The 22,018-nt window shown below is 49.0% G+C and overlaps 1 long non-coding RNA gene and 1 pseudogene across 1 annotated transcript; both read right to left on the bottom strand.

Annotated features, from left to right (window-relative positions):
* Window positions 1-6,148: 6,148 nt before the first annotated feature.
* LOC120657335 lies at window positions 6,149-9,611 on the bottom strand. The gene is made up of 3 exons (XR_005668134.1): window positions 9,469-9,611; window positions 8,539-8,755; window positions 6,149-7,332 (listed from the first exon to the last, which is right to left on the bottom strand). It is a non-coding gene; the product is annotated as an uncharacterized LOC120657335 (long non-coding RNA).
* An 11-nt stretch (window positions 9,612-9,622) lies between these two features.
* LOC120653759 lies at window positions 9,623-10,374 on the bottom strand (annotated as a pseudogene).
* Window positions 10,375-22,018: the final 11,644 nt, after the last annotated feature.

A 22,018-nucleotide genomic window follows, 5' to 3' on the forward strand; every position in this document is an offset into this window, starting at 1 on the left:
ATCTTTCTTCTTCACAAAGAGAGCCGGGCATCCCTATGGAGAGGAGCTCGGACGAATAAAGCCCTTGTCCAATAAAGTATTGAGTTGATTCTTCAATTCCCTCAACTCATTGGGAGGCATTCAGTAAGGCTGTTTAGAAATAGGAGCCGTCCCGGGCATGAGCTCTATAACGAACTCCACCTCACGATCAGGAGGCATACCCGGTAATTCTTCCGGAAAGACATCTGGATATTCACATACCACAGGAATATCTTCCAATGCTGTAGCTTTAGTACTCAGCAAAGCATATAAACCAGATTCCATCTTGGCAAGAGAGAGTAGAACTCTATTCCCGGAGGGATGCAAAAGATCGATGGTGCAAGGCCCATATTTAATAATTCCATCATACCTTCCCAATCAATTCATTCCAAGAATCACATCTAACCCCAGCTTGTCTAGGATGAGAAAATTGGCCCGAAAAGTAACTCCCTCAATGAGAATTGGAACCTCATTAACAAAGTGTCTGTCAATGATTTCTCCACCCGGTGATTCTATATGGTATGGCACTAGTAGGTTTTGCATATCAAACTTACTTTGCGGTATAAATTTCTTGCTGATGAATAAAAAGGTTGCCCCAGAATCAAAAAGAACCATAGCATGGTGAGAATTGATTATGAGCATACCCATAAGGACTTCGGCATTCTCCGGAATTTTTTCGGCGGTGGTGTAGTTGAGGCGGCCACGTTTAGGAGCTTGTTGTGGCTTAGCTTCTTAACGTGGTGCTGGAGGTAGAGGGTTATTAGGCCTGGGTGCATTGAAGGCACCACCACACCTCGAAGAGGGACAATCCCTGGAGAAGTGGCCTACGCCACCGCAATTATAGCACAGCCTCTTTGCGGCAACACTTGGGTTGCTCCAGTTGGCATTGACCGGCCTAGGAGCTTGTCCTTGAGGAGGTTGAGGGTGGCGCACAATCCACATAGGACGGGGAGTTTGAGCACCAGGCGCCCGAGGTGGAAGAGGAGATGGCCCCAGACGTGGACGTGAGGAGCTACCGCCCGCAGAGGTAGGAGCAGGACGCTTGTTCTTTGCTTCAAAATTCTTCATCTTATGCTCGGCTCTGATAGCAACATTCACCAAGTCATTGAAGTCTTCAAACTTGGTAGTGGAAAGCTTGTCTTGCAACTCTTCAGAGAACCCATCATACAAGCGTTCTTGCTTCTTGGCATCTATGGCCACTTCTTCAGGTGCATACTGGGAAAGGGTATTAAAGGCATTGACATATACCATCACATTACGACTTCCTTGAGTAAGGTTCAGAAATTCCTTCTTCTTAATATCCATTATACCCTTGGGGATATGGAAGGAGCGAAAAGCTGTCCGGAATTCCTCCCATGTGAAACGGTGATCTGCATAGCGAGAAGCCTTGAAGTTCCGCCACCAAACCCCAGGGGCATCATGCAGTTGATGAGCAGCAAATAGAACCTTCTCATGTGGCTCACACTCAATAAGACCCAATTTCTCTTCAATGACATTGAGCCGGAAATCTACATCAAGAGGATCCTCGGAACCACGAAAAATAGGTGGGTTGGTGCGGAAGAAATCCCCGAACCTATTCACTTGAGGCTCAACCCTTGGACCATGATTGACAGCATTGTCCATTTAATTAACTATGTTCGCTATAAGTTTAGTTTGTCGAGCCAGAACGTCTGCGAGGGTTGGGTGAATAGGAGGATTAGGAAGGGGGCATCGTTGTTGTTGTTGTTGTTGTTGCCACCCGATCCACTAGCACCATCCCTATCCGTCCCCGAGCGCAACACCATCCTGTTATTAAACAAAATAGGTTAGCGATAGGGAATACATGATAGAGAATGATACACTAGGAGGGATGAAAAGATAATACGTAGATAGAAATTTAACACATGATCGATCACGGAATAATAGTTTTAAGCGGAAAGACAGATTTGGTCTACTAAGATCAACAAGAACGAGATGAGCAAAATCTGATCAGCCGCACAAAAGAGTGATTGGGTGCAGATTTGGGGGACCAAAAGAGTATATGCAGGTATGAATGCATGCATGCAAGGTATGAATGCAACATGTCGTCTCCTCACATCGTGAGCACACTTTAATGTTCTAGCACTCATTCATGATCCGAAACAACCACATTGCCCAGCAGCGCTACAACCCTCCTACTAGCACCTAGGACAATGGGTGATTCCCACCCTCTCAACCCCGAAAAAAAGTGCAAAAGGTTTCCAGCAGGTGAAAGAGTTTTCCTATGCGCCCGCTACCCATGAAGACAAGAGGAGTTAAGCATATCTTAATTAAACAAGTGAAGCAATAAGGGAGAATTAGCTCTAAGACAAAGGAAGAAAGGTAGCATTTTATCTTAAGTTCAAGTTTTAACAAAAGTAGGCATTAGTGCAAGTAATCAAGTTTTACTTTACTCTCAACCTACTAAGCAAATTTTAAATTCACTTCATGGAACCTCAGCTCTGATACCCGTTGTGAGAACCGTCCAATTTGATACTATTTTAAATGAACCACCGGTCATTATCATCCAGATGAGAGTTAACACGTACTTGCCAGAGAGCGTGCCACGTGTCACCCCACATCTAGAGACACGAATAACCGACATGTCATTCATCCAAAATAATATCAAATCCGGTAGTCCCGGTATGTGCTCCAATATTCGTCCAGGATCCAGCATATGCACATACCGTTTACAGTCGAATACATCGCCGATGAACCACAAAGAGCAGTTTTACATTACCATAGTTCGTAACTTAATATTACAAGTTCAATATAGGAGGGTTCAGCTAACTTCCATTACAAGCCTTGGGCTCACGAAAGACATATTAAATAGGAACTTAAAATTTATTGTATTTACATACTCTCACAGAGTTCGGTTACGATAAAAACCTACTACGATGATGATGTCTTGCTCAAGGACACCATCCCAGTCTCAACGACCTACTCCTCCCCCATACCTGGATCGGCGGGGTAGAAGTGGCCGAACACCACTTCCGGTTCACCTGCAACTAGGGTTAGAAGCACCCTGAGTACAAAGTTACTAGCAAGACTTATGCGATTAAATAAACAAAGATCATGCAGAGGCTCAAGTAAAAGCTTTAAGGTTAAGTAATTATTGCATAAGCATGAGCTCTCTAGGCTATCACCTAGCAAATTAATTAATGTTGCCCGACCCCATTAACTTTTAGTGGAACATACTAAGGATAACATAGTTATTCCCAAGATACTAAAATCCTTTCCCACATGTCTGCATTTCTACGAGGAGTTCATGGGATAAAGAGCGTGCTCATAACCGAGAGCGCGGCAGTTCGAATTGATTATAACCTTGCAAGGGTGTACTACTTTACCCACACGACGCAAGGACCATGCGACTCACCCAACCGGCCAAAGTTAGATAAGGGGGTACTCGCGTCAACCGTTCCCAATAAGGCTCGATCATTGAACCTTACACCTAGCTTATGAGTAGAGACTTAGTTTCCACCGGGGACATCTCTAAACTTTTCTACACATAGATCCACCCGGGGACACCTCTAAGCCTCACTGCATAGCCCTTAGCCACGTATTTAGGACTGCACATCAATGATCAAGTCAAAGAAGGTAATTGGCTCATCTGTACCATTATATTGGATATGTGGTAGCACGAAAAAGTGCTCAAAACCGACATCATCCACGGACGGTCCTTAATCGGTCCAAGCGGACTATGCCCATGTGACTTCATTCTCTAGGCACTTACCATTCCGCTCGAACCTCGATACTACATTCCACTTGCCCCAGTTGTTCAAGTGCGATCAAGGATAATCAGGTAAGTGTGATATTCCAGCCATTCCTTTCTAGCAAGTAATATAAGTACTCTAAGCGGGGCTAAGCATATAGTCAAATTGAGTAATTAGCTGTCTAACTGGTGCCAAGGATATGGATAAATGAATCAAGGAAGGATAATGCACTAAAGTGGGTACAAGAATGCAATACGTACATAGTATATATATAGCCCAACAATATCCAAGTGAGATAACTAAACTAATCAAATTAAATGGGTGCAAGGAATTATGCTTAGCTGCTTGCCTTGGATAGCTTCGGGCTCAACCACGAACTGGACTCCGGGTTCAGGCTCAACGGACTCGGCAGGCTCAACGGGCTCGTTCTCCGGCAGTTCAGTCACTATAATACATGAATGAGATGCCAGAATTAGCATGATGCCCTGCTTGTGCAAGAAATGCTATGCATGAAATGATGCGGTGACATGAAAATGACATGCTATGAATGAAACACTAAGCAAAGGCACATGAACGCAACACATGCGACGACAGACGATCACTATTGTACACGCGAACAAAAAAGCTAGAGCAAGATTTAGCAAATAAACTTATACAGCAAGCATAAATCACAAATTAAATTGAGCATGCAGAGGACATTATAAGGAACTCATGAAAATTGGATTTGCATCAAAAGCATTTTCCTAGAATTAACTATTAATGTTACAAGTTTCAGCTATCCTATACTAGTAAATTCAGAAAAGGCATGCAAACTTAACTGAACAAATCTAGAAAAATTACCACAGAATCTAGACAAGAAAACAAAGCTATCAAAACAAGTTTAATATTTTTCGGAGCTATACACGAATTTACACACATTTTACAAGATCACAGCATCAATAAAAGGCCCTAAAACACTAGATCCACCCACAGCCGACGAGCCCAGAGGCTGACAGGCGGGGCCCACGGGCCAACGGCCCACCCAGGCCGAGTCAAGGCAAGCCGGGGCCTGGACCCGTGCGCGGCGACGGCGGCGGCGCAAGGCGGCGCGGTGAGGCAGGGCCGGAGAAGGGCAGGGGAGGCGCGCATGGGTTGGAGGAGATGACGGCGAACCTCACCGGCGACTTGGACGGCGGGGAACGGCGACGAGGTGGCGGCGCGACGGAGAGGGGCGGCGGCGGGCGGAGGAGCTCGCAGGGGGCCCTGCAGGGAGGGGAAGGAGGCCGGGTGAGGCTCGGAATCGGCCGAGGAGGGTGTGGAGAAGGTCCCTGCGCGAGGAATCGAGGAGAGTCCGACCGGAGACGACGAATCGACGGCGACGGCGGAGCTCCTGGCGGCGGCGGCAATGGAGGTGGGGAGCAGAGCTAGGGTTTGGGGGAGAAGGGATCGTGCGCTCTAACTGGAGGAGAGGGCGAGCGGGTGGATGAGGACGCGCGCGGAACGAGGATCGCCGGCACGTGGCACGAGGTTGGTCGGGGACGAGGCTGACACGCGGCACCCGCGATGCGTACGCTGCCCACCAGAACAGGGGAACGGCGGACCGTCCGAGCGTGAAACCGGACTGTCCGGTTTAAACTTGGGGTCGTGACACTTAGCTTATACCTTGCACGGATGCCATATTTATACAAGGGTTTCGCTTTTACCACAAATGTGGAGGCATTTCACGCCTGTTTCGGGGTACAAGCAGGAGAAATGCGTAGCACTGGGGTGGCGTGCCGACGGCGTGGGAGATCACATTCACAGAGCCGTACGGTGTCTTTTTGGAAAGGAAGTGCCGGCTCGATCGAACCAATCAAGGAGCTTTTCACAAATGCACGGTAAATTCTCGTGTTTTTGCGTGAGGCTTCGCCACATGTCGCAGAGAGCAAACATCCAAATGAAACGGGCTCTCTCCTCTCTGAACAAGCATGATGGAGCATTTGGACGGGTCATCAGGAGGGCATCATATCTCAACTTCTGAATCTGCGCACGATCTTATTAGAGTACTCCACCATTACGATCGCTGTGCACGGCGCACTGCACGTTCCTCTTCCCAGAAAGTGCCTAGATGTTGGTTAACTTTCGTACGGCTGCTAAGCTTGCATTCGAAATTAGAATCCTGCAACTAGGGGTGTCAACAATTAGTGATCTTTAGATGCACCTTCAACCCTCTTTAGTTCAAAATTTTGTACTACTTCTCCAAAATTAGATCTCATTTTAGAAAATTAGTAAATTTTTTTGAATTAAACAGAATTGGAAGTGCATTTAAGGGTTACCAATTTAAACCCCTACTTGCAACTGCTTCTACGAGTCTACTGCGACGCAATTCTGTGGACGGTGAGGGCTTTCCCGGTGGGCCCCACAAAATCTTGACCTTTGGCCAGGCCAGACCAGTTTACAGATTAGCTCAACCTCTATATATATAGCTGAAAAGATTAACTTACATTCAGTGATTATGATACAGGCTAAGGCTAAAAGAGTCTATGCTATTGCTATACAGAAAGTGAGTCAACCAATGCACTACCAACAGATCTGTTCACGACGCTCTTAACGTCTTACTGTTTCCCTCAACATACCATTTTCAATACGAGCAAATACAATAGAAACAGTAATCATCATCACTTCACGGGAAATGAAACTTCTACAAGGGCTTGACATTACGGATCAAACAAGAGGTTAGCAAAAAAATATCTTCTGCATAAGGATTTGATCTTCCGGTGCTGCGTCTTGCATGGTGGAGTGGTGGACCGAACATTATCCAATGTTTGTCCCCGCAGAAACTGGCCTCGAGAGTCAAATTGCAGCTACAAAATTGTGATGCTATCGTGAGGAGAGATGTGCTTAAGCCCTTTGATAGTATGCTCATATCCTGCCAAGCAGTGACTCGTGGTTGTGCTCATCTACCAACCACAGCCCATGATCATGGAACCATTTTATCTTCTTCTCAAACCCAGTGACATAGTTATTATGTATGATGGCATGCTTGGCCTTCGTCTCCTTGACTCATGTTTTATTCTTGAAATATAGGCCTCCGGTTGGAAATGCAGACTGAGGAAGGAGGTACACGTCAAACTGCATGCATATCTCCTGTTAATAGTTGAAGGCAATTATTCATAGAAGTACGACAAACAAACAAAATAGAAAAAATTCCTTAGCTATGTGTCATATTCTTATGTACATATTTCAGTATCTTTACGGCATCCATAACTATACTTTCAGAAACAGAAAGAAAACTAGAAATGAGAAATTAGAATGCAGCATTTTTTTCTTTGGTTTTCTTTTTGATGCAAATGCAGCAAGGTTGTTGCCAGAAGACATACAGATTTTTATTGTTCAGACCTTTCAACAGAAAGGCACTGCAGTCCACTATATAAAATAAAGTAAGAACACAGACTAGTATAACCTATATATGCCTATTAAAGAGATCCTACAAAATATAGTACCTTAGAAGTTACTCCCTATGATTTGGCAGCGTTCCTGTCGGTTTGTTCAAAAAACAAAAAAGAAGTTACTCCCTATGTTCTCTTACTTACACTGGCAGTCTTCAATAAAGCTTTTGTTGAACTCATCTTTTCTAATTATGTTCCTGTAAATAATATAAAATATTAAATTAAAGCATTTTGTCAAGTTTTTTTAGAAGCTTGACTACAAACATCTGAATGACATCCATATGAAAAACAGAGGAAGCAGAAGCCTTAAACCAATATCATGATCATTCTTAAGATTCTGCCATATCAAATTGTCACAGTGCTTCTTTTTAAAAGAAAAGAAGGTCAGTGCACTTCTTAACAATGTTCTAGACCAATTTGGCAAGTAGTTTGTTTCTAAAAACAAAGGTTCAACAAGTCTTTCACGTTAGTTCAAACTTCAAAATGACAACAATGATTTCAATTTCTTTCTGTTCAAATAAATAAAGAAGAAACAACAGAGCAAGGTCATGTGCATTTAAAGACTTGATCTGATCAGTTAAGCCCACACGTCATACACCCTCTCCAAATGCATATCCTAATACCAAAGTAGGCTGGTTATGCTAGATCCTGAAACCAGCTCCAAACTTTGACAAACTGAGGTGCCGAGAAACAAAAATGAATGCCCAAGTCGGAGAGGGCTAAAGACATAGCCATAAATGTACTTTCAATTACTGAAACTTTGACAATAATAAACTGCCATATCAAATTGTCGCATAATATTCCTTCTTAAAAGGAAAAAACAAAAGCAGCACTTTTCTTAACAATGTTCTGGGCGAATTAGGCAAGTAGTCAGCATTGTTTAAAAATTAGGTTCAACAAGTCTTTCACCTAGTCCAAAATGGCACCAATGATTTGTTTCTTTCTGTTCAAATAAACAAACAAGAAACAACAAGCAACGTCATATGCATTTAAGTCCATACGTCCACTCATCCTCTACCAACGGCTCACCCTAATACCAAAGTAGGCTGGTTATGCTAGATCCTGAAACAGTTCACAGCTAAGCCCTGAGCCCCTGGCCTGACCTAGTGATGGAGCAGCCCCCATGGTGCTAACACTCACCCCATCAAACGCACAGCTTTCCTTATTCAGTACACGCTCTTTCATTGAGCATTATGAATATACAAATTAACCGCACACCAGTAATTTGTTCAACCAGATACATATGATCAGATCAACCAAGTGCTCCAAAATCATCCAAAAAAGAAAAATGAAAACAGCTCCAAATATATGTTTAGCTCAAGAATAGAATGCACAACATATGCTTGGACAGCCTTTCCTCTGTCGCCTTGCATTGTAAGAGAAGAAAATTGGGAGAAACAAACCTGCCCAGCAGTCTTGTTCAAAGGCCCAGTTGAAAGCTGGCTGATCATTTGACTTCCTCTGCTTGGACCATGGCTGCTCCTTCAGCTCCTCGATCCACTTCCTTAACAACAGCTTGGCACCTTCCGTTGGCCGGAGGAAGATCATGCAGCTGCAAATATATGTCCGTCCTTTCTTTCCCGGTGGTGGCAGCTCATGTGAATGGTCGAGTGGTTTCACCTGCAACCCACAATTCGAGGAATGGGTCGGCGAGCCACACCCAGGGTTTTTTTATCCGACCGTTTGGACCGAACCGCCGGCGCCCGGTTCCGGCTAACCGGTCCGGTTTGACCGGTTACCGGTAAAAACCGATCAAACTCAAATTTGAATTCAAAACCCGCAGTTATACCGGTTTCGAACGGCTAACCGGCCGGTTAGACCGGTTTACCGGTCCGGTTTGACCGGTTACCGGTCGGTTTGACTGGTAACCGGTCGGTTTGACTGGTAACCCGCTAAATTCAATTTTTTTTCTTTTTTGTTTAAATTCAAATATCCGCAAAGTATACTAAATGAATGTTTGTATAACATGTTTTAGCCTAAATGAACCCTCCAACCATTTTTTGTACTACTTTTACATTGTATTTGTATACTTTTGTATGCACGTTTTTTTGTTTAACTTCAAATGCTCGCAAAGTATACTAAATGAACGAATATTTGAAAAAATTTGACATCATTAAATTCGTCGCAACTTGAAGTATTTTTAAGATTTTTTTGGAATTTTTCCATTTTTTAGAATTCAAATTTAAAATTTGAATTTGGGCCGGTTTAAAACCGGCCGGAACCGGAACCGGCCCGGGCCGGTTAGACCGGTAACCGCGGTAACCGGACCGGTTCCGGCCGGTTTGGTGAACCCTGGCCACACCATGCCGACATCATTGTAAATGACACTGTACCCAAGCTCAAGAATCTGTAGCAGATGCCGCGGCCGGCGCGAGGTGAAGTTGAAGAACCCCGGCAGTCACAGATAGACAAGATAGCCAAAGTTACTCGCATGAGGGAATTTCATCTAACAGCTGGGAGGGAGGGATTTGGCACCTGGGATCCAAACTTGCGGGCGGCCTGAGCGCCGGGTGCGACGGCGGGGGGGGGGGGGGGGGGGGGGGGGGGGGTGCGGCGTTGATGCGGTCGAGTGTTTCGTAATCCTCGGCGATGACGAGCACCTGGTCCGCGCGGCGGACGCTGATGAGCCAGTTGGAGAGGAAGGGAGATAGGTCCACCGGTCCAGAGACCGCGGCGAGGAGCACGGTGCCGTTGGCGGCGGCAAAGGCCGCGGCCTCCTGGAGCGTGTAGGCGCGCCATCGGGAGGCGGGGACTGATGAGGTGCGGATGGGGCCCCAGGTCCCCAGGGTAGGAGGAGGGCGGCGAACAGGAGGAGCGCGAGGAGGGAGAAGAGGTAGGGGATCGTGAGGAGGGGGAGCGGGCGGGATGGGGCGGTGGCGGGGGGGGGGGGGGGGGGGGGGGGGGGGGGGGGAGGGTGGGGGGGGGGGACGGGGAGGGAGTCGCCGGCGGCCGGCGGCCGGCTTCTGGTGTGGCCGCTGGTGGAGCGACATTGCCGGTTGCCGGAGATCGGGGGTTTCGGAGGTGGGAGAGGAGTGTTACTGTAGAGTCACGCGGCGTTGGCCAGTGGTGGTGCACTGGTGGTCCGGATCGCGGCTGGGGGCGGCGATGGCGTGGCTGGTTCCAGTGAAGGATCCCAACAGGGAGAGGTAGGGCATCGGACGGCGAGACCCTCCCCCGGCCTTCCCCGGCGGCGAGCACCGCTCGATGCCTGTGTCGGCGTGTGCACTGCCGCAGGAAGATGACGCCGCCACCGAAGGGGTATGGGCCCTTGGGCATATTGGGCCTTAAGCGCTACAAACTAGCCCACTACATCTTTCTATGCTGTCTTAAACGAAATGAAGCGTTCCCTCAAAAAAAAATGAAGCAAATATTCGATTTCCTTTCAATTTAAGGGCCATTTACATGACATGTAGTCCACAGAGCGACCGTTACAAATCTTTAACAGCATACACATCTGCAATATTACAAATCAAATGAGGAGGGCACATGAACAAACTGCTTGGCGACCGACAATGCAAGGCCAACAACATCCGGCTTACTACTACACATTTTACATTGAACAACACATGCATGATGCATCACACTATCACATGAACATACATATGAACCTAACTACTAATTTCCATGAGGTAGATGAGCTGGAGACACACCCTTGGATTCAGTGGAGTTTTGATCCATCTCTCAATCTTTGGTCTTGGATGACGAAAAGCAGCCGAATATCAGATCCCACATGCCCTTCTTCACCTTGTTGTGGTCCGGCATCTTTCACTTAGAAGAAGAACTTGACAGCGACACCGTGGGAGATGCTGAAAACACTGCTTAAACTGACGCAGGATGCTGGTTGCTGGGTAGTGGGTGCCTTCGGTGCAGACAGGCAGCACTCATGGGGTCCTTTTTATAAAGGATCCTACAGGTTAGTCTCGAAGAGTATGAGAGTTTACGGTAAGGCTTAGGAAAAGAGATGGAAAACCGCAAGACTGTTCAGCGAAGAATGAAGATGAAGTCCGGTCCAGTGAAGATGTGAATTGACACTTTGACAGCCAAGAGCGGTTCCTACAATGCAAGTATTTATGAATATTGATTCAAAAGAAATGAGCACTCTTTTCTTAGTAGTTGATGCCGCATTGCTCTTCAGGGAGAAGCTAGCTCCACATGTCACTGTCCATACTATTGCGCACTACCGCCACATGAGTACATATGACCAAGGGAACTTGTCATGCGCGTACAAGGAAAAGTACATGAAAAACACACATGCATGCTACACCATGTCACACTTGAACCCTGTACTGTGTTGTCATAGAATGTTCACTGAAAGACGCGGTGTGTAAGTACACTCAAGTAGTTGCCCCTCGAAGCTAAACAGGGACCTGCTTCCTACGCAAGGCTTACTCTGGACCACACAGTCTTACTTACAAGTGTACTACTATAATTCGTCCGAAAACTCATGCATATTCTGCAACTCCAGATGCACGACTTGGGCTGTGTTTAGATGAGGGAGAAAGGGGAGAAAAATTCACTGTAGCACACTGTAGCACTTTTCGTTTGTTTGTGGTAAATATTGTCCTACCATGACCTAACTAGGCTCAAAAGATTCGTCTCGCAACGTACATCAAAACTATGCAATTAGTTTTTTTATTTAACTACATTTAGTACTCCATGTATGGGTTATTTGCTATATTTAATGTTTCGATGTGATAGGAGATGTGATGGATGTGATGGAAATTTTGTGGGAACTAAACACACCCTTGAGCAGAAGATCACCGTGTTCGGCAGGCTGGAGCTAGAGGCTGGAGCTGGAGTGGTGTGAGAGAAAAACACTGTTACTTGGCTGATGGCTGGAGGCTGGAGTTGGAGTGGTGTGAGAGGGAATTACTGTAGGGCTGGAGCCCTACCCACCAGCCGAACACAATTGATGTTGAGAGTGCTAGCTTGACTGACACTGACTGACTGCTGTGTGGGGTTTGAAATCGATCATCCGCTAGGTTTGATTTGATGCCTTCATTGGTCGGCATGCAAGCAACACGGCTGCATCCTGCTACGCGTTAACTGGGACTCGGCCGTTCAACGGAAAAGATGCTCCCTTGAGCGTCCTTGACTGAAGCATAAAAAGTGTAGGGGGCCGTTTACCTGGCCAGCTTGGAATGGTTCAACCGCCTCTGATCGATTATTCTTCCAAACTCCAAAGCATATTGCGTACATGCATGCTGCACCGTGTAGGAGTATTTGGAGCATCGTTTACCTTCATCAAGAGAGAGGAACAGAAAACAGAGTACTCACTACTAGAAAACACATGTTCCCTTACGGTTCTAAATCCTAGGGAAAGGAGGAAAAACCATAGGAAAACATTTTCCTTAGTAATTTTGGTAGGGAAAGCTTCTTAGGGACTATTTCGACGGAAAAGACAATGTGCCCTACGGTTTTGTGATGGAAGTGTAGGGAAAAGAAGCTTTCCCTAAGACTTTTGAGTTGTAGGGAACCTGTTCACGTGGCAAGACTTCTTACGTGGAAAGTTTATTTCCCTACAAAACTGTAAGCCTAGGGAACACTTTGTCATGATTCTTTTCTTATTATTTCTTGAATTGAGATTTATTGTTTTATATATGTTTATTTTATATATTTTGTCGCCATTGCAGTTTATATGAAAGAAACTAACCATGAAAAAATTGATTTTATTCAACTAAAATTATCAAGAATTCAAGATACGTTTGTTACATGTGCTAGCTTCTTTCATGTCGCCACCTAGAAAACACACACAACTCTATACTATGCATCGTCCACTAAGACCACGACAAAAGCAAATTGTCGCCATGGTAGCTTGCAAGCTTCCATCAGTATAGGAGTCACCGGTGCACCTTTACGCAATAGAAGTGGCAAAACTATCCTGCAGCCAGATTAACAAATGAAGTTTAGATTAGTGCAGGCCAAAAGGTACATGTCAAGAAAATTCAACAAGCACAGGAAAAATAGAACCAACAAATTAAATCTGTTTGTCACCTCACAGTCATCTGAGTGCTAGTTCCTGTCAGCAGGGGAAATCAAATAAGGGTATACTACAAAATGAAAGATAAGCACCGATAATTTTTGCAATCATGAACTAATTTGACGAGAGCTTGGGGTTCTGGAGGGGAACGGATGGAAGTGAACATATTTGGGGGAAGTCATCACGGGAAAAGTACCTGTCGCATGAGAATCAGTTGAAGTTGGCCTGGACCTTGATCTTGGGAGTTCCTGTCCTTGTTGCCGCTACTGATGAAGCAGAGACCGTGGATCTTGTGCACCCCGGTAGACTTGGTGAAGTTGTGCGCCGTACAGTGCCGGCGGAGCTGCACGTTGGCCTCGAGGGTGGCGTCGATGCGGACGAGCGCGGCGGTGGGTGTGTCTCCTCGGCGAGATTCATGCCGGCGACTGTGACCACAACGTCGCCGCCGAGAACGCCGGGGATGACTCTGGTGGCGCCGCCGGCGCCGCCGACTCGCCCAACCCTGCGAGTGGCTCCGGGTGACCTTGACCAGCTCCTTCCCGTCGAAGCAGCAATCTTTTGGGGAGATTGATTTGGAGAGGGAGGGGAGGGAGACGCGGATTTGGGAAAAGGGGGGTTTTTACATTTTTACCATTATAACGGATGTCGCTCATCAGATTATCACTCTTAGAATGACACCTACATCTATACCAGCGGAGAGAAGTTTAAGTTACTTTTTTACCACATTTGCTGATGTGGTAGCCACGGCAGCAGGCCACGCGAGCGCCGAGTCAGCAGTGTGCCAACGTCGTGCTCCCGCCGTTACTGCACGCTGGACCCTGTGCTTGATTTTAGGTACCCGCTAACCAGATTCTTGAAAAATCCCTTCTTGCTGAATCCCAGAGCATCAAGCAATGTATCTAGCTCATCAACCCGTAGCATACAAGAAGGGCGGAGGCCATGGACGCCGCCGCGCGCCTGGATCCGGAGGCCAAGTCCATCGTGCCGCGCCGCCAAGGCCACCGTGCCGAGCCGCCATGGCCACGGGCGGCAGGGGCGGAGCGCGGAGGCCGCCAGATGGGGAGGGAGGAGGAGGCCGCCTCGCCTCGCCATGGCCGCCGTGGAGGAGGTCCTCGCCGCCAGCTGCAGGGCGCGCGTGCCGAGCTCGCCGCTAGCTACAGGGCGCCGCTCCTGTTCGAGCCCGCCGCCGCGCGCCTGCTCCGCATCCTGCCCGCGAGCGCCGGCGTGGGCCACGCCGCCATAGCGTCTGCGCCTGCGTCGCCGCCGCGGCCCCCGCACACGCCCGCCGCTGGCTCACCGCCGCGGTGCGCAGGCCGCCGCGGTCTCTGGCGCGCACCAGCCGTCGCGCGCCGGCCGTCGCCCGCGCGAGAGGGAAGGGAGAGGGAGGGGTGCGCCTGGCCGGATCCCGGGCGTGGCTCCTCGGCCCGGCCACCGGCCACCGGCGAGATCAGGGCGCATTGCCGCCGCCTCAGCAGGAGCCTTCTCCTCCACCACGAGCTTGCAGGCTTCGTCGAACACCTTCAGGAACGCCGCAAAGGCGCCGGCAAGGTGGGAGACGAGCGCGGCAGCGGCTTGGGGCGAGGGCGGGCTAGAGGACGCGGCCAGGGACTTGAACACGATCCACGCGTCGTCCGAGCGGTCCTCGGCGACGACGGCGAGGAGGTCGGACTCGAGTGCGGCGGCGGCCGCGACGGGGAGCGTCTTTCTGGGGGCGGGGTCATGGGCCGGGGGTGGGGGCTGCGGTGGCGGTTGGGGCCTCTGACGCGGCGCGAAAATGGAGTGCTGGAGGAAAGAGGAGGAGGAGGAGACCCGCGCGGCGAGGGGCAGAGGTAGCCGGCGCCGGAGGCGGAGTAGGGCGCTTATTTGGCGGCGGTGTTTTTGCTGTCGAGGTGTTCTGTCGGAGGGTCGGGCGTACCCAGGCGGGAGTCGGGCCCAGCGTGCAGTAACGGCGGGAGCACGACGTTGGCACACTGCTGACTCGGCGCTCGCGTGGCCTGCTGCCGTGGCTACCACATCAGCAAATGTGGTAAAAAAGTAACTTAAACTTCTCTCCGCTGATATAGATGTAGGTGTCATTCTAAGAGTGATAATCTGATGAGCGACATTTGTTATAATGGTAAAAATGTAAAAGCCCCGGGAAAAGGAAGGAGGCACCGCTCTTTTACAGGCACGCGCGCATGGGATCCAAAATTTGGTGCAGCGAAATTTTTGCGGTACAACCTGTTTTCCTACGGTTCGGTATAAATTCGTAGGGATACCTGCCATCATGGTGCCAGCATGGCAGACTGTTTCCTCGTTTTCCCTAGAAATGCATCAGATTCCTAGGGAATGGGTAGATTCCCTACTGTTCTAAAATTTCATTGTAGGGAAATAAAGTTTCCCTAGGACACTCTACAATTTTGTAGGGAAAGATAAAAACTCTAGGGAAACCTTGGGATTCTAGTAGTGACTCGTCTATGTGCGGAGAGAAGGGTTGGTCTCCAAGCATGTGTAGAGAAAATGGCATGAAACATCTCTCATGAACACTAGCTCGTGAAAGCTTGAGAACCTGTACTTCCGGCTCTCTGGCAACGTTTTCAGAGAATTTGCTGGTGAAGAAAAGTACCTCTTCAGAGTTCAGAAAAAATAAAGGGAGTAATAATAATGCTATCGATTGGGGGTGTGTTTACCACATCTAGAACTAATTTTCTGAACCTGCAGCTGCAACCCTTCGGAGATCATCTGATGTAGTACTACTTAATATAACAGAGTAGTTAATATTGGAACCCCTTTGGCTGACATGACATTATCGGTTTTGTCATATGAAACGATGCCTTATTCTTAGGACCCACTCATGATAAACCAAACATGGAAGACTTTATTCCAGGATATATTTTACATGACACTTACAGTAGAGATGTCCTCAAGAGCAAAACCTAACAGAACCAGACACAAATCGAATTAAGCAACGAAATAAACTGACAACTAGCAACATATGCATCGTCTTCCATGAAACAGATCCTGACGACCTACATACAAAAGAATTTGGTAGCTATCGTCCTCAACCTCTCGTGCATTTAACTCTGAATCGATCAAGTCGTCCTGGGCGATGAGCAGCCGCAGAGAAAATCCCAAATGCTTTTCTTCACGCCGTTACGCTTTGCCATCCTTCCCCCAAGAGATCGTGCTGAGCTCAGCAAGTTCAAAGCTCTCCAATAAGATGTTCCTGAAAATAGCATGTCTCATCTTTAGTTTCTTTACATGCATGACAACATTAGCTCAGAAAACTTTGGCCATCCCATCTCCAAGTACTGCAACTAAAACAAGTGAAACCAGCTGAGACGAGAATAGAAGCATGCGTATGCTTAGTGCACCTCTAGAGCAAGACGATACCTGAAATAGAAGCTCCTCTGAAACTGATCGAGCAGTGAGCAAGGTGTGCCTTCGCTGCAAGCTTGCTGCTCCCTTTATAGGCGTCCCACATGTAGCAAGTTCGCTGAAGAGTATCTATCCCGACCACCTTGGCTTAGTACAGTATGGCATTTTACTTGGTAAAGTTCGCGAGAACCGAATGAAAATTCACTGAAGAACGAGTCCAGCTTCCTGGACTTGAACCGGAAATGTGCAGTCCTCTCACAGAAAATTCAGTGACAATTGCGAAAGCTCGCAATTAGCTTAACTGAATCTTCGTGCATTCCACGCCCTGAAACTGAATTCATACAGCGAGTCTTGGACGCCCAAAAATGTTTAGCCCTGCAAGTTTGAATGTAATCGTAAGCTGATGGCGACTGGTTCATATCGTTTAAAATTCAATCATAATACAGTGGACAGCGCGGGGCTCTGTCCGGCGGTAACTCCAGCGGGGTGGCGTAGGATTGCAGCCCGGCGAGTTCGCATTGTCCCGGAGAACCTCGCGGCGAGGTCAGGTTTGAGATGTGGGACGGAGAGGCGACGAATTTCGGCGCGCTGCCGCGGGTTGAACTGCGGAGACGGCGGGTTTGCCATGGCCGTGCACGAGGACGACAGAGCAGGGTATGTGGGATTGGGGTGGTCCCCTGGAGCGCAAGGAGTCGGCGGAGAGCGTGGTGGCTGCCTCTCCAGCTTGCAGGCAGCAAGGTGAGAGGTCGACGGCGGCGGGCCTCAACGAACAGGGTGGACGGTAAATGGAAGACCGTCCAGGGGAGGACGGTATTTCATTTATTGTCCACCCCGTTGATCGTACTCGCGCGACGTTCCGGCCGTTTCCTTTCTCCGCTGGGCTTGTTGACGACGCCGGCGTCCTGGAAGGTGGAGGAGGCCATGGCCATGCGGTGGAGAACGACATGCATGGCCGGGGCGCTGGGCCGGGGCGCGCGCGCACGCCGGCATCTGCGAGCTGCGGTGCGGCCAACGCGGTCAGCGGCTCAGCGCCGTGAGCCAGTCGTGGAATCGAAGATTCGTGGGCTCGGTGAATGGAGGCCACGCCGTGGGAGGACGCCCAGACGGCCAGACGGTGAGAGTAACTGCCCGGGAATGGCCAGGAACTGCGAGTTTCGCCTGGTTTTCCCGACGATTCGAGTCGGAATGGTCGTTTAATTAGTTGTGCGGCGGGATCAGGAGCGGGCAAGAGTGACAGTTCGAAATTACTCCATTCGTGCAAGTCATCTTGCAGTCTTGTTTTTTTTTGAAAAGGGAAATTTTATTGATTTCAAGAAGTCAAAGTCTAAAAATATTCAGAGCCAAACGGACAAACTAATGATAAGACTAAACCACCACCCATGTGCCTAGGTAAAAAAATCCTTGACTACCCGCTTCAAGAATCGAGATGTCGCCACAAGCGCCCCCTCGAAAGTTGCAGTCTTGTTGTCTTTGTGCTTATCAAAAGATATACAAATAAAATGGAGGACAGTAGGACACACGATCACTACCAATGTACTACTACACAGTACACACTAACGGCCGGCCAACTACGCCAGCTAATTTTATTGCAGATACTACACTATGCTGAACAACACATCATGCACACTAGCTATATGAATTTATCTAATACTACTCTGATTTCTGTACGGAAGAGAAGCCTGAGTAAGCATCGTCAGATACTACTGTCGGAGTCGATCCACGTCAATCGTCCGTCTTGGATGAAGAAAAGCAGCTGCAGAGCAGAGCCAGCATGCTCTTCTTCACACCGTTGTGGTCGGCCTGCATCCTTCCTCCTTCCCTTGGGCGAACACAATGGAAGGCGAAACCTGAAACTATAGAGCACTTACGCTTCAACTGAGCAAGACAAAGCTGGGTGCTGTCGCCCTTGATGCAATCCAGCAGCGCTCCTGAAGCCTATTTATATTAGTGGCTGCCAAAGAGGTTGCTCTCCGGGCCTGCAGCTGCAGGGTCGTCATGGGAATGTTGGATACTTTGACCACAGACGACAATTAATCTTTGTTCCTTCAATGGTTGATGCTTCTGTACCTGTAGGGTTGCCGAGCATCTCGCTGTTTAGAGCACTTGTAGACTCACTGACTCAGTCAGTCAGACTACCAAGGGAACTTGGCTCGCACGTATATGGGGGAGAGAAAAAAAATTGAATGTGGACCAGGTCATGCTTAAACACTGTACTGTGAGACTGCAATTACGATAATCGGTTTGAATTGCCAGAGAATGTTCAGTGAAAGATATTCGAGTTGGCCCTGAAAGTTGAAAGGAGAGCTGCTTGCGATGCAAAGCGTTTGCACTTTGCACTGGACAAGCTAGTCACAAAAGTGCGTGCAAATTGCTGTCATAGAAGTTTCAAGTTTTCATACTCTGAAAGGCTTCAACTTGAAGCACGACTTGACCTGACGGCAAGTTCAGGAGTGCTAGTGTGAGTGTGCGAGTGCTAGCAACCTGACGCTTTGCTGGTCGTCATGCATGAAGCATGAGCAGGACTGCGTATATTACGCGGAAACAGAGACTTTTTTTCCGCGTTCTGAACTCTGATCAGGTAATAAAGTTCCCATTGCTGAAGCGTATTAATTTGGACCGCTTTTGCCTGGAATGGTTCAGGTGCTCCTTTAATTTTTATTTCCCTTTTTTTTGGCTTTAGCCAACTGGTCCTGCTGATACTGAAATATTTGAAGTAAGATAATCGTTCACGTATTTACGTACGTTTTGACGGCCACAAATAGTTGCAAGGGGACATACCACCCCTTGATAACCAAACACGATTTTTTCCCCAATATATGAAACAACACGTGACTGTTACATCCTCCCTTTTTTTCAAAACAGAGATGCACAACACAAAGTACAACGAAAAGGACCACAAACAAATTGAATCAAATAGCTGAGGGCCCACTCATTACATGAATAAAACAGCTGATAAGTACCTGCCAAGAAACAACTACTGATTGGTCTACACAAAAGGATCTTGCAATATCAAATGATCGAGCTCTCATGCATTTGACTCTGAATCAATCATTCGTCTGGGGTGATGAGCAGCCGCAGAGGAGCTGCCAGATGCTCTTCTTCACCTTGTTACGCTTAGAGTCTCCCATCCTTGTACGAAAGATCGCTGGACAACACATGCTGAAATGTTCCAAGAATATGTTCCTGTAAAGAAAACAGCATGGCATGAGCTATGATCAAACGACCAAAGTAGTAAACACAGTTGATGAAGCGCAACTGAACCTGCAGAGAGTATAACAGAGCAGGCAGGCTTGGCTCTTCTGGTGCAGGCATGTTTGCGCCTTTTTATAGCCTTATAGGATGTAGTAAATTCACTTACGAGTATCCCTTGACACTTGGGTTAGTAATTGTACGAGATTTTACTAGGAAAGGTTGGCGAGAATCCACATGAACATTCAGTGAAGAGCTAGTCCAGCTTCCAGGATCTTGAACTGGAAACGTGTGGTCCCCAGGGACAATTGCTCGCCGCTAGCTTAACTCAGTACCTGTTCTTCTTTGCACACTCTTGCACCGACAGAACGAGTCTTGGAAGGCGAAGGACGTCCCAGGAAGTTCAAGCACTACGTGCTCGCTGAAAATGTAGGCTACATGTATGCGACTCGTTGATTCCGTCGTACAGTACAAAGCAATTAAGCAAAGGTGTGTGCGCGGTTGCAGTGGACTTGAGTGAGATGTTCCGGAGACTTACTGCGTGTGTAGGCGTAGAAAACAGAATATACATTGCGTACAGAGGGGGTTGCTTACTGACTCGGGGAATCTATTTATCGCGCGCGTGAATAGGGTCGTGCGGGTTGCAGAAGAAGGCCGCTGTTCATTTTCCTCGAGCAGGCGGCGGCGGCGGCCGGAGGTTGGGCCTTCGGGGTCCGGGTTGCTGGGGTCCGGTGGTCACCACCGACCTTTGAAGAGGGGGTGGGGTGGTAGGGAAGCCAGGCGGCGGAGGCGGGTTGCGGGCGGTGGCGGTCGGCGGTGGGGACGCCGCCGGCCAGGGGCGGCGGGGAGACAAGTGGTGGGCCAGGCACCTAGCAGGGGAGCGCGAATTCGAACTGATTAGTGTCGGCGGCGGCGGAGGGCGGCGGCGCCGGAGCCAGGGGAGGAGGCGGGGGCGCAGCGGCCAAGAGGCTTCTGCGATGGCAGCGCCGCTAGTCGCACGCGTTAGGAATAGACGTCCCCTACTGGCCTTGAAGGACTCGGCGGACAGACGACGGTAGTTGCGCGACGAACACCGGCGCGGGCGCGCGGCGAAGCGAAACGGGTGACCGCGCCGGCGGGAGGCAGCCAGCACTCAAAACGGGCTCGGCGCTGGGCCGCCGTGGAACGTTGGATGGGTCTTATGTGGAGGGCTAGAGGCCCATTGTGTCTGCCGGTCCCCCCTCGAGTCCAGACAGGTCGTTCCCTTCTGCGGTCCAAATGGGCTCGTGGGCCGGGGCGCAACGTCTCGCTGTGTTTGTAGGCCTTGTGGCCTGCTGATGGCGCCTGGGCCTGCCGGCCGCCGCGCATGGGGGAGAACGGTGGCGATCCGACATGGAATGGGGTGAAAGTGGGATGGAAATACCGTTTTTTATATTATGATATTGTTTTGTTTCCAATCATTTTAAATATAAAAAATATTATTTTAAATTAATTTTATAGTCGATTTTTACTGTATTTGATTTTATAATTTTGTAAATATGGGAAAATTCCGATCCGATCGTCACCGTTTTTCTTAATACGATTCCTGACTGTTTTCATCCCTCGAAACCGTACGTGTTCTTCACCTGTTTTTATTTTTGAGCTGCCGATGATTCGAGCCGGAACGCAGAGTTTACGTTGGGCAGCGTGGGTAGCGCAAGCAAAGGGCCGGGCCACACAGGAACGCAGCGATGGAGATGGGCCCGCTCACTGTTGATTGCTTGTTCTAGTTGTTCTAGGGTCTGTTTGATAAGGCTCCGGCTCCTCCGAAAACAGCTCCGGCTCTGGCTCCTCTGGTGGAGCAGCTTCTCTGGTGGAGCTGGAGCCATTTTGAGAAGCGTTTGGAAAAACGGCTTCACCTGTTGGATTGAAGTAGTAAAATATCTAAATTACCCCTCCTTGTATTTTTTTTCTTTTTTCTTTTTTTTCCCTTCTTATTTATTCCTCTCTTTTTTTCTCTCATTTTTTCTTTTTTTCCTCTCCTCCTCCTTATCCGCTCGGACCTCAAGCGCCTCTCCTCCACGCCACCGACCGCCTCGGCCCCGCCTCGACCCCTTCGCCGCCGCTGGCCGCTCGGCCCCGCCTGGGACGCGCGCTGCCTCCGCCACCGTCCTTCTCCACGCCACCGGCCGCCTCGGGCGCGCGCTCCTTCCGCCGCCGCCAGCCGCTCGGACCCCGCCTGGGCCGCGCGCTCCTTCCGCCGCCGCCCCCGCTCGGCCCCGCCTCGGTCGCGCTCCTCCGCCGCCACCCTTCTCCACGCCGCCGGCCGCCTCGGGCGCGCGCTCCTCCCGCCGCCACCGGCCCCTCGGGCGCCGCCTGGGCCGCGCGCTCCCTCCGCC

This window comes from Panicum virgatum, chromosome 1N (genome assembly GCF_016808335.1).
Source record: "Panicum virgatum strain AP13 chromosome 1N, P.virgatum_v5, whole genome shotgun sequence".
NCBI lineage: Eukaryota > Viridiplantae > Streptophyta > Magnoliopsida > Poales > Poaceae > Panicum > Panicum virgatum.